The following is a 9,960-nucleotide window of genomic DNA, read 5'->3' as shown; positions in this document are numbered from 1 at the left end:
TAGGGAAGTTTTCAACTATAATTTCTTCAAATATTTTCTCGGGTCCTTTGTCTCTCTCTTCTCCTTCTGGGACCTCTATAATATGAATGTTATTGCATTTAATATTGTCCCAGAGGTCTCTTAGGCTGTCTTCATTTCTTTTCATTCTTTTTTCTTTATTCTGTTCCGCAGCAGTGAATTCCACCATTCTGTTTTCCAGGTCACTTATCCGTTCTTCTGCCTTGGTTATTCTGCTATTGATTCCTTCTAGTGTATTTTTCATTTCAGTTATTGTATTGTTCATCTCTGTTTGTTTTTTAATTCTTCTAGATCTTTGTTAAACATTTCTTCCATCCTCTCGATCTTTGCCTCCATTCTTTTTCCGAGGTCCTGGATCATCTTCACTATCATTATTCTGAATTCTTTTTCTGGAACACTGCCTATCTCCATTTCATTTAGTTGTGTTTCTGGGGTTTTATCTTGTTCCTTCTTCTGGTATATAGCGCTCTGCCTTTTCATCTTGTCTGTCTTTCTGTGAATGTGGTTTTTGTTCCACAGGCTGCAGGATTGTAGTTCTTCTTGCTTCTGCTGTCTGCCCTCTCCAGAAAAAGCTTTCAGCAAAATTCATCACCGATTTATGATAAAAACCCTCCAGAAAATAGGCATAGAGGGAACTTACCTCAACATAATAAAGGCCATGTATGACAAACCCACAGACAACATCGTTCTCAATGGTGAAAAACTGAAACCTTTTCCACTAAGATCAGGAACAAGACAAGGTTGCCCACTCTCACCACTAGTATTCAACATAGTTTTGGAAGTTTTAGCCACAGCAATCAGAGAAGAACTAGAGAAAGCCCACGCACAGCGACGGAGATCCAACGCAGCCAAAAATAACAAAATAAAATATAAAATAAAATAAATAAATTTATAAAATAAAAGAAACAAGAAAACAATCTAATTTTATACCTAAAGAAATTAGAAAAAGAAGAACAAAGTTAGTAGAATGAATGACATAATAAAGATCAGAATGGAAATAAATGAAATAGATTTAAAAAATAGAAAAGAGCAATGAAACTAAGAGCTGGTCTTTGAAAAGACAAACAAAATTGATAAACTTTTACCCAACTCATCAAGAAAAAAAGGGAAAGAGCCCAAATAAAATTAGAAATAAAAGAGAAGTTACAACCTATATGAACAGAAATACAGTCATAAGAGGATACTACAAACAATTATATGCCAATAAACTTGATAATCTAGAAGAAATGGATACATTCTAGAAATATCAAATCTCCTAAGGCTGAATCAGAAAAAAATAAAAAATAGGAACAGACAAATTACTAGTAAGGAAAATGAATCATTAATATGAAAAATTCTGTTATACCAAAATCCAGGATCAGATGGCCTCAGAAGTGAAATCCTATGAAACATTTAAAGAAGATTTAATACCTATTCTACTCAAACTATTCCAAAAAGTTGAAGAGAAAGGAACGTATCTAATTCATCCTACAAGGTCAACATCACCCTGATACAAAAATCAGATAAAGACACCACAAAAAAGAAAATTACAGGCCAACATCCATGATGAACATAGACACAAATATTCTCAACGAAATATTAGCAAACCTAATTCGACAATACACTGAAAGGACCATACATCATGATCAGTGGGATTTATTCAAAAAATGTAAAATTGATTCAGTATCTGCCAATCAATCAATGTGATACACCAAATTAATAAAACAAAGGATAAAAATCACATGATCATCTTAATAGATGTAGAAAAAGTATTTGAAAAATTCAACATCCATTCATGATAAAAAAAACTCTAAACAAAGTGGGTATGAAAGGAACATACCTCAACATAATAAAGGCCATTTATGACAAACTCACAACTAACATCATACTCAGTGTGAAAAGCTGAAAGCTTTTTCTCTAAGATCAGGAACAAAACAAGGATGACCACTCTTGTCACTTTTATTCATCATAGTACTGGTAGTCCTAAACACAGCAATCAGACAAAAATAAATAAATAAAAGCATCCAAATTGGAAAGGAAGAGGTAAAACTGTCACTATTTACAGATGACATGATACTTTATATAGAAAGTATCCACCAAACAAAGACTCCACCTAAAAAATTATTAGAACTAATAAATGAATTCATTAAATTTGCAGAATACAAAATTGATATACAGAAATTTTTTGCATTTCTATATACTAATAATGCACTATCAGAAGGAAAAAAATTTTAAATCCCATTTATAGACACACCAAAAAGAATAAAGTACTTGGACATAAAATTAACCAAAAAGTGAAAGAACTGTACTTTGAAAACTAAGTAAGACATTGATGGAAGAAATTGAAGACAATGCAAATATATACAGCAGAAAAACCCGAACGAACTTTTTGGCCAACCCAATACCATGCTGATGAACTGGAAGAATTAATATTGTTAAAACGTACATACTACCCAAAGCCATCTACGGATTCAGTATAATCCCTATCAAAAAACCTGTGGTATTTTTCACAGAATTAGAACAAATAATTCTAAAATTTGTGCAGAACCACAAAGACCTCAAACAGTCAAAGCAATCTTGAGAAAGAAGAACAAAGCAGAATGTATCATGCTCCCTTTCTTCAAACTATACTACAAAGCTATAGTAATCAAGAGTATGGTACTACCATAAAAACAGACATGTAGATCAATGGAAAAATAGAGAGCCTGGAAATAAACTCATGCAAATATTGTCACTTAATCTAAGACAAAGGAGGCAGGAATATACAATGGGGAAAATACAGTCTCTTCAATACGTGGTATTGGGAAAACTGGACAGCTACATGTAAAAGAATTAAGCTAGGCCATTTTCTCATACCATGTACAAAAATAAACTCAAAATAGATTAAAGACTTAAATGTAAGACCTGAAACCATAAAGCTCCTAGAAGAAAACATGGGCAGTTTTAGCGATATTTTGCTAAAACTGCCCATGACATCAATCTTAACAATATTTTTTGGATGTCTCCTCAGGCAAGGGCAAAAAAAGCAAAAATAAACAAATGGGACTACATCAAACTCAAAAGCCTTTGCACAGTGAAGGAAATCATCAACAAAAAGGGAAATTACTGAATGAGAGAAGATACTTGTAAATTATATGTCTGATAAGGGATTAATATCCAAAATATGTAAAGAACTCATATAACTTAATATCAAAAAACAAACAATCTGACTAAAAAGTGGGCAGAGGACCTGAATAGGCATTTTTCCAAAGAGGACATACAGGTGGCCAACAAGCACATGAAAAGATGTTCAGTATCACTATGATTTAGGGAAATGCAAATCAAAACCACAAGATATTGCCTCATTGAGATATCACCTGTCAGAATGGCTATTATCAAAAAGACAACAAATAACAAGTGTTGATGAGATACAGAGAAAAAGTAACTCCCATGTACAGTTAAGGAAAATGTAAATTGGTACAGCGACTATGAAAACCAGTATGGAAGTTCTTCAAAAAATTAAAAATGGAGCTATAATGTGATCCAGCAATTGCACTACTGGGTATGTATCCAAAGAAAATGAAAACGCTAATTTGAAAAGATATAGGCACCCCTATGTTCACTGAAGCGTTATGTACAATAGCCAAGATATAGAACCAACCTAAGTGTCCATCAATGGATGAATGATAAAGAAGATGTATATATATACAAGGAATACTACTCAGCCATAAAAAGAAAGAAATCTTGCCATTTTTGACAACATGGATGGGCCTAGAGGGTATTATTCTAAGTGAAATATCAGACAGAGAAAGACAAATATCATATGTTTTTAGCTATACGTGGAATCAAAAAGCAAAACAAATGAACGAACAAAACAGAAACAGACTCACAGACACAACTAGTGGTTGCCAGAGGAGAGGAGGTTATGGGGATGGGTGAAATTAATGAAGCAGATTAAGAGGTACAAATTACCAGCTATCAGATAAATGTCACAGGGATGTAATGTACAAAACAGAGAATGTGGTCACTAATATTACAATAACTTTATATGGTGTGTAACCTATAAAAATGTCAGATCATTGTTGCACACCTGAAACTAATATAATATTGTAAGTCAACTATAATTCAATGAAAAATGTGAAAGTAAAAAATAAAATAAAATTCAGAAGATAATCTTCTGATCTTAAGAAAAAGAAGAAATGAGATTCTTAGACACAGTGTTGTGTGGCAGATATAAACGCAAGGTGGCAACTGCTAAGAAAGGAGTGAGTGGATCATATAAAGCAAATTTTATCAGCCTCATGATTTCACTTAGGACCAAGCTTGACAACACATGCAACACGTTGCATGGTACTAATTTTCACTGTTAGCCAGAGTAATGAGTTCACATGTTTTTTCTGTATTCCTGTTTCAAATTCAGAGCAAAATTTCTTTGTCACTGTCTTAAGCATGATTCCTTTAATTCATTATGGGAATGGGAGGAAGAGTTTTTCTAAGGAATTTGTGATGAGAAGAAAGATGAGGCTTAGGGTCAAAGCAACAAATACCTGAGAGAGACGGAATGAGGTTCTTCCACAAGGACAGCCTGACTTTTTAAAATAGAATCAATGTATTGGCAGAATTCACTGGTAGAGGAGAGTTCATTAGGATTGACTACAGTCACACTGAGATATACTTTCATAATTGATGTCACACTTGCAGATAGAAACTGTATCCTAGATTATTTTATTAAGTTGAGGTTATTCTTCTGACAGAGGGAAGGCTCTCGAGATTCAGGAAGATGCCTCCCACAGTTGACAAGACTTCAGCTGATGATGGAAAAGTCTTCTTTACGGAAAAATGCTCTTTCCCAGTCAGATGCTTTTCTTTCAGAGAATTAAATTTTAGGGAGTAAGGGGTGGACCAACATGAGAAATGAGTGGGAAGAGAATGTCTTTTGGAAGCAAAATGTTGGTTTGAATCGTGACCTACCCCTTATCGCACTGAATAGTGTGGGCAAGTAACTTGAAATTCTGTGAACCTCAGTTTATTCACCAGTAAAATGGAAATGAAACTACCTATGTAAGAGGCTACTGTAAAGATTAAGCAATATAAATTTCATGGCCTTCGACCTGGCACCCTTAAAGGAAATTAAAAGTGTTGGTTCTCCTTTATTGTTATTTATGTAGCATTTTGAAATATGTTATTATTTTAATATTTGTACTTTTTAAAATCTTTTTTTCATAAGCTTCTCCTTTTGAGCCAGAAGTGTTCATTGCCTCAGAGAAATCTAGTATCTTTACAGCTGGGATGAAAGCACAAATAAAAATTATTTGTTCATTTCTAGACTTCCACAATAGGCACTAGAAATCCATCTATGAAACAACAGTCCTGAAATCCAGGCTTTTGATTATAACTTCTGGGCCTTTGTGATTTAAAAAAAAAGTATTCTAAATTCCAAAATCTTATCATTAAATATCAAGGAACAAAGCCTGACCCTCATAGCACAGTGTTTTTAGTATAAGCCACAGACCAAGAAAGATGTAGAATATGGCACAAGTGCTTACTCTATAGCAAGGAGATTATAATAGCTAAACCATCTGCATTTTGTATTCCAAGTACTTTAGATACATTAACTCGCTCATTCTCATAACAACCTTTTGTACAGATAGGGAAATTGATGCTCAGAGAGGTTAAGTAACTTATCTAAGCTTACACAGCTTGTAATCGATGGCTCTAGTATTTGATCCTATGTGATTTGGCTCTGGTCTGTGCTCTTAACTACTGCACCATGGTGCTATAAAAGCAGATCCTGGGCTTGGGAGAAGGTGCTTGGAGAGAATTGGTAAGAAAGATCTGAAATCCTAACACTTGGAAGGGGCAGATTAAAAATATCTCCAGTTATGTTTCAAAATTCGAAAGCAGAGGAGGCTGTGTAAAGACAGCCTCACAGAGGGTCCCACTCCTCATCCCCAACGCTGCCGCACACACACCAATCCTGCAGCAGTGGATACACTGGCATGGAGCATCTATTCAGAAGCAGGGCTTGCAGTAGCATCTGCTGTGCAAGTCCTACATGACCCTGCAGTAGCATGCCCCCTGCTGTGCAAGTCCTACGTGACCCTGCAGTAGCATGCCCTCTGCTCTGCAAGTCCTACATGACCCTGCATATCATTGTGGTACCCTCAGTGTTACTAGGGCATTAAATGCTCCTGGAACTCAGAAATGGAGTCAGGTGTGCTGAAACGTGCATGCTCAGGGAACACAGTTTCTGGAAGACAGCTGGGGTCTGGACAAGGAGAACACAGAGTCGCTGCATAGGGGCTGAAGTCCAAGCCCCCATCACACAGCAATGTTCACACCTCAAGGGGCATAAGGAGAGCAGAATAGGGTTCACAGGGCATGAAGCTTGCCTCCAAGCTTTGGGGAGCTCTGTGAGAAAAAAGAATATAACATGATAAATACAATACTAAGAATGAAAGTAAATGTTTCTTTAAATATGTGAGAAAAGAAAACAACAGATATATAAAAGCTAACGTACAAATATCATAAAATCTAGATAATAACAATGGTTTTATAAATTATTTGTTTATATCTCTATAAGACATTTTTCATGCATTTGGGGCTGCACACTTTTTGATCACTTATTCATATGATAACTGTTTTGTAACAGTTTCTGTAGAGAGAATAAAAAGGTAGATAATCCAGGTTTTCCTCGAGGATCGTTGATTGACATTTATTTTTTTATAACTGATAGTTGGGAAGCAGGAATCATGCGGCCTCACACTTGGATGCACCTGCTCTCCATGCCTGTGCCTTACAATCACAGGAATTTTAAGTTCCATTTTGCATAATTTCTGCCAGAAAAAAATATATGTAGCGTTTATAATTGCATATGCTACATTATTGAAATATTCCTGGCCTAAAAATATCTCTATGTCAAGCTGTCAACGAGAACAAAATCTTCTGCTTACAATGTTACCCCTCTGGTAACTGGAAGAATCTTCCATAGGCTTTTCCCAAGCCTTCTCTCCTCCACTCCCCACGTACTTCTAGTGTCAGGCATCATAGGCGCTGTATCCTGATATGACCCCAGCCTTCCACAGTTTTGAATTGGCACAGCAGGTGACAGGAATATTTCTAGAAGCCATTTCTAGCCAAGGTTGACCAGCCTATAACTTAACTATTCATAGAAGTGACTGTAAGCCACATGAATCTATCACACTAAATACAAACTGAACATATCCCCATCTCAGCTTCCCCTTAATCAGATCCCCACAATTCCTACAGCCACTCCAAAGCTATTTTATATGAGGGAAAGTTTTGGTAGAGTGGAAATCAAGTGGCAAACAACAGTGGTCTTAATCAATTGCTGTTAAAATATTTTACTTCCATAAATGTTATAAAATCTATGACAATGTGAACCCATCACTGCTTCCCCTTCCAAGGGCTCAGAAGAAGCCCTGAAGTTTAAGCTTCGTTAACAGTATGGTAAATTCAACTCCAGGTATGAGATACTTCAGCCAAGACCAAGGAGGGCAGGAGGACAGAGCAAGGACCAGTGGCCTTTCCCAGGGATCTAGAGCTTATCCTGGGGGCAGGAAAGGGGGCAGAAACACTGACTTACTCTGGAAAAGAGGAAGATTTAAACGAAAAATGAGTAAGAAAACTTGAACGAGCAATTTAAAGTTCTTCCCCATTCCTGACCAGAGCTGGGGGGGCTCATGGACCAGTTGAGTTCAGTTACAGGAAATAAAATTACATTTCAGCATGTCTAAGTGGTGACAATAAATATAAACCCCCTACATATGAAAAGAAAATGACTGAAACAGAGAAAAGTCAAGGAATTTAACTCTCTGTCCTCAAAAGATTGTGAGTTAATATGAAATGCTAAAAAAAGGAAGAGATAACAGCTTAGATAGCTTTAAATAACTTTCTGTGGTAACCTCTGAATCTCCACAGTTCTGGATGATTTTGACAGAGACCTGGACCCAGAATGGGTTTATCTTGTTTTGGTTTGAATGTGACACCGGTAATTCAGCCAGGTTTGGAAACACCACCTGGTGACTGGCAGTGAAGCTTACCCCTGTTTTAACCCTGATCTCACCAGAAAGAGTGATGGATACAGCTGGAATAAACTACTCCATCAAAGATAATGTAAAGAATGAATTCGGTTGGTTCTTGTTATGAACTGAATTGTATTCCGCCCCCCAACCTCATATGTTGAAGCCCTGTAGCCAGAACCTTACAATGTGACTGCATTTGGAGACAGGGCCCTTAAAGAGGTTAAAATGAAGGCATATGGGTGAGCTCTGGTCCAATATGACTGGTGTGCTTATAAAGAGAGGAGATGGAGACACAGACAACTTAGACAGAAGGAAGACCATGTGAGGACACAGTGAGAAGTCTTCTATCTGTGAACCAGGGAAAGAGGCCTTAAAAGAGACCAACACTGCAACTACCTTGATTTAGGACTTCCAGCCTCCAGAATTGTGAAGAAATGAAGTTCTGTTGATTAAGTCACTCCGTCTGTGGTACTTTGTGATAGATGCCTTAGCAAAGTAAAACAACCCCAGACTGGGGTCTGGGTGGGGTGGAAGTTTCCCTTTATGCTCATAAATAACCATGATATTCATGAAAGTTTTTCTAATAGCTTCACACCTATATCTACCATATCTACTATTTTTTTCCCATATCCACCAATCCCCTCTGGGCACTGAAGAGCCTTTTTAAAGGGGAAATATACCAAAAACTAATGTTGCAACAGGGCCTACACCCCTTAAGACCTCCACTGGGTGTCTTAAGCACACACCGTGGATCCTGGGGACTCATGACAATTTCTATGTAAAAATTATTCTTTCCCTGTGATTTCTCGCCCTTTCTCTGGCAATTTAATATTTCTCTGGGAATTTAATATTTTTACCTTTGAACTAAATTGCTGAGCCTATATTTGAGATGGGTTTTTCCTCTATTATTTTGTAAAAAAAAATATATCTGTGTGTGTGTTTGTTATATAAAATATCAACACTTCATTTTAGTGCCAAAAAGAAAGAGTTGTCAGCATTCGAGGCCAGACACATGTTTTATAAATCAAATACTGGGAAAAGAGTTAACTCATTTTTTTGTATTTTGCAAGCTTTTGTGTAACATGAAATCTCCTTTTCCAGTAGAGAGTCATCATTTAAACACAGAGGGAGATGTTGAAAGGCTAGACTGTTGACTGAAGATGGAGGAAGGGGCCAGTAGCCAAAGAACACAGCTAGAAGAGGCATGGAAGTGGATTTTCCCTAGGGTCTCCAGGAGGAACATTGCTCTGCCCACCATTTTAGACTTCTGACCTCCTGAACTTTCAGATGACACATCTGTGTTGTCTGAAGCCACTAAATTTGTGGTGATCTGTTACAGCAGTAATAGGAAGCTAATACTCAGTGTATACTGCAGTGCACCCCACAAGCCCAAGCCCTTTCCTGGTCTTGAAAACATCATGAGAAGGCCAGGAAATGTATCAAAACTCTGAGTTCCACTCTCCACTGGAACATGAATTAAGTGATGCCCTCAATCTGACCCAGTAAATAGCTCACTGGGGAGCAACATGGCAATTTTGTAGCCCTTGAACCCACATCTCTTCCTGTCCGCTCCTTCTTCCCCAATCTGTGTGGTCCTCTTCTGGACACTGAGCTCCCATCTGGACCCACACTGGTCCTATCTTGACCAAGGCTCCAGGCTTTCAGAACCATCACTACCCGTAACTTGGGTAAACCCAGCCCCACGGGGAAGAAGGGCCCATACTGACACAGAGCAGGGTCTTAGCAAAGCAGAACAGAGAAGCAAAACCCTTTTAGGAAAGAATCAGCATCCTAAGCCACAAGCCTGAGAGCAACTTCTTAAGATTTAGTCTAGCAGAAGGATAAAATAATAGCTAATATTTCCTTGAGTGCTGAATTTGTGCAGGGGACTTTACAGGAATTATCTTATTTAATCCTTATGGCAATGCCTATGAGGAGG

Source organism: Balaenoptera physalus (genome assembly GCF_965194825.1).
Source record: "Balaenoptera physalus genome assembly, chromosome: 5".
NCBI classification, from domain to species: domain Eukaryota; kingdom Metazoa; phylum Chordata; class Mammalia; order Artiodactyla; family Balaenopteridae; genus Balaenoptera; species Balaenoptera physalus.
Note: the sequence above shows the minus strand (reverse complement) of the source record.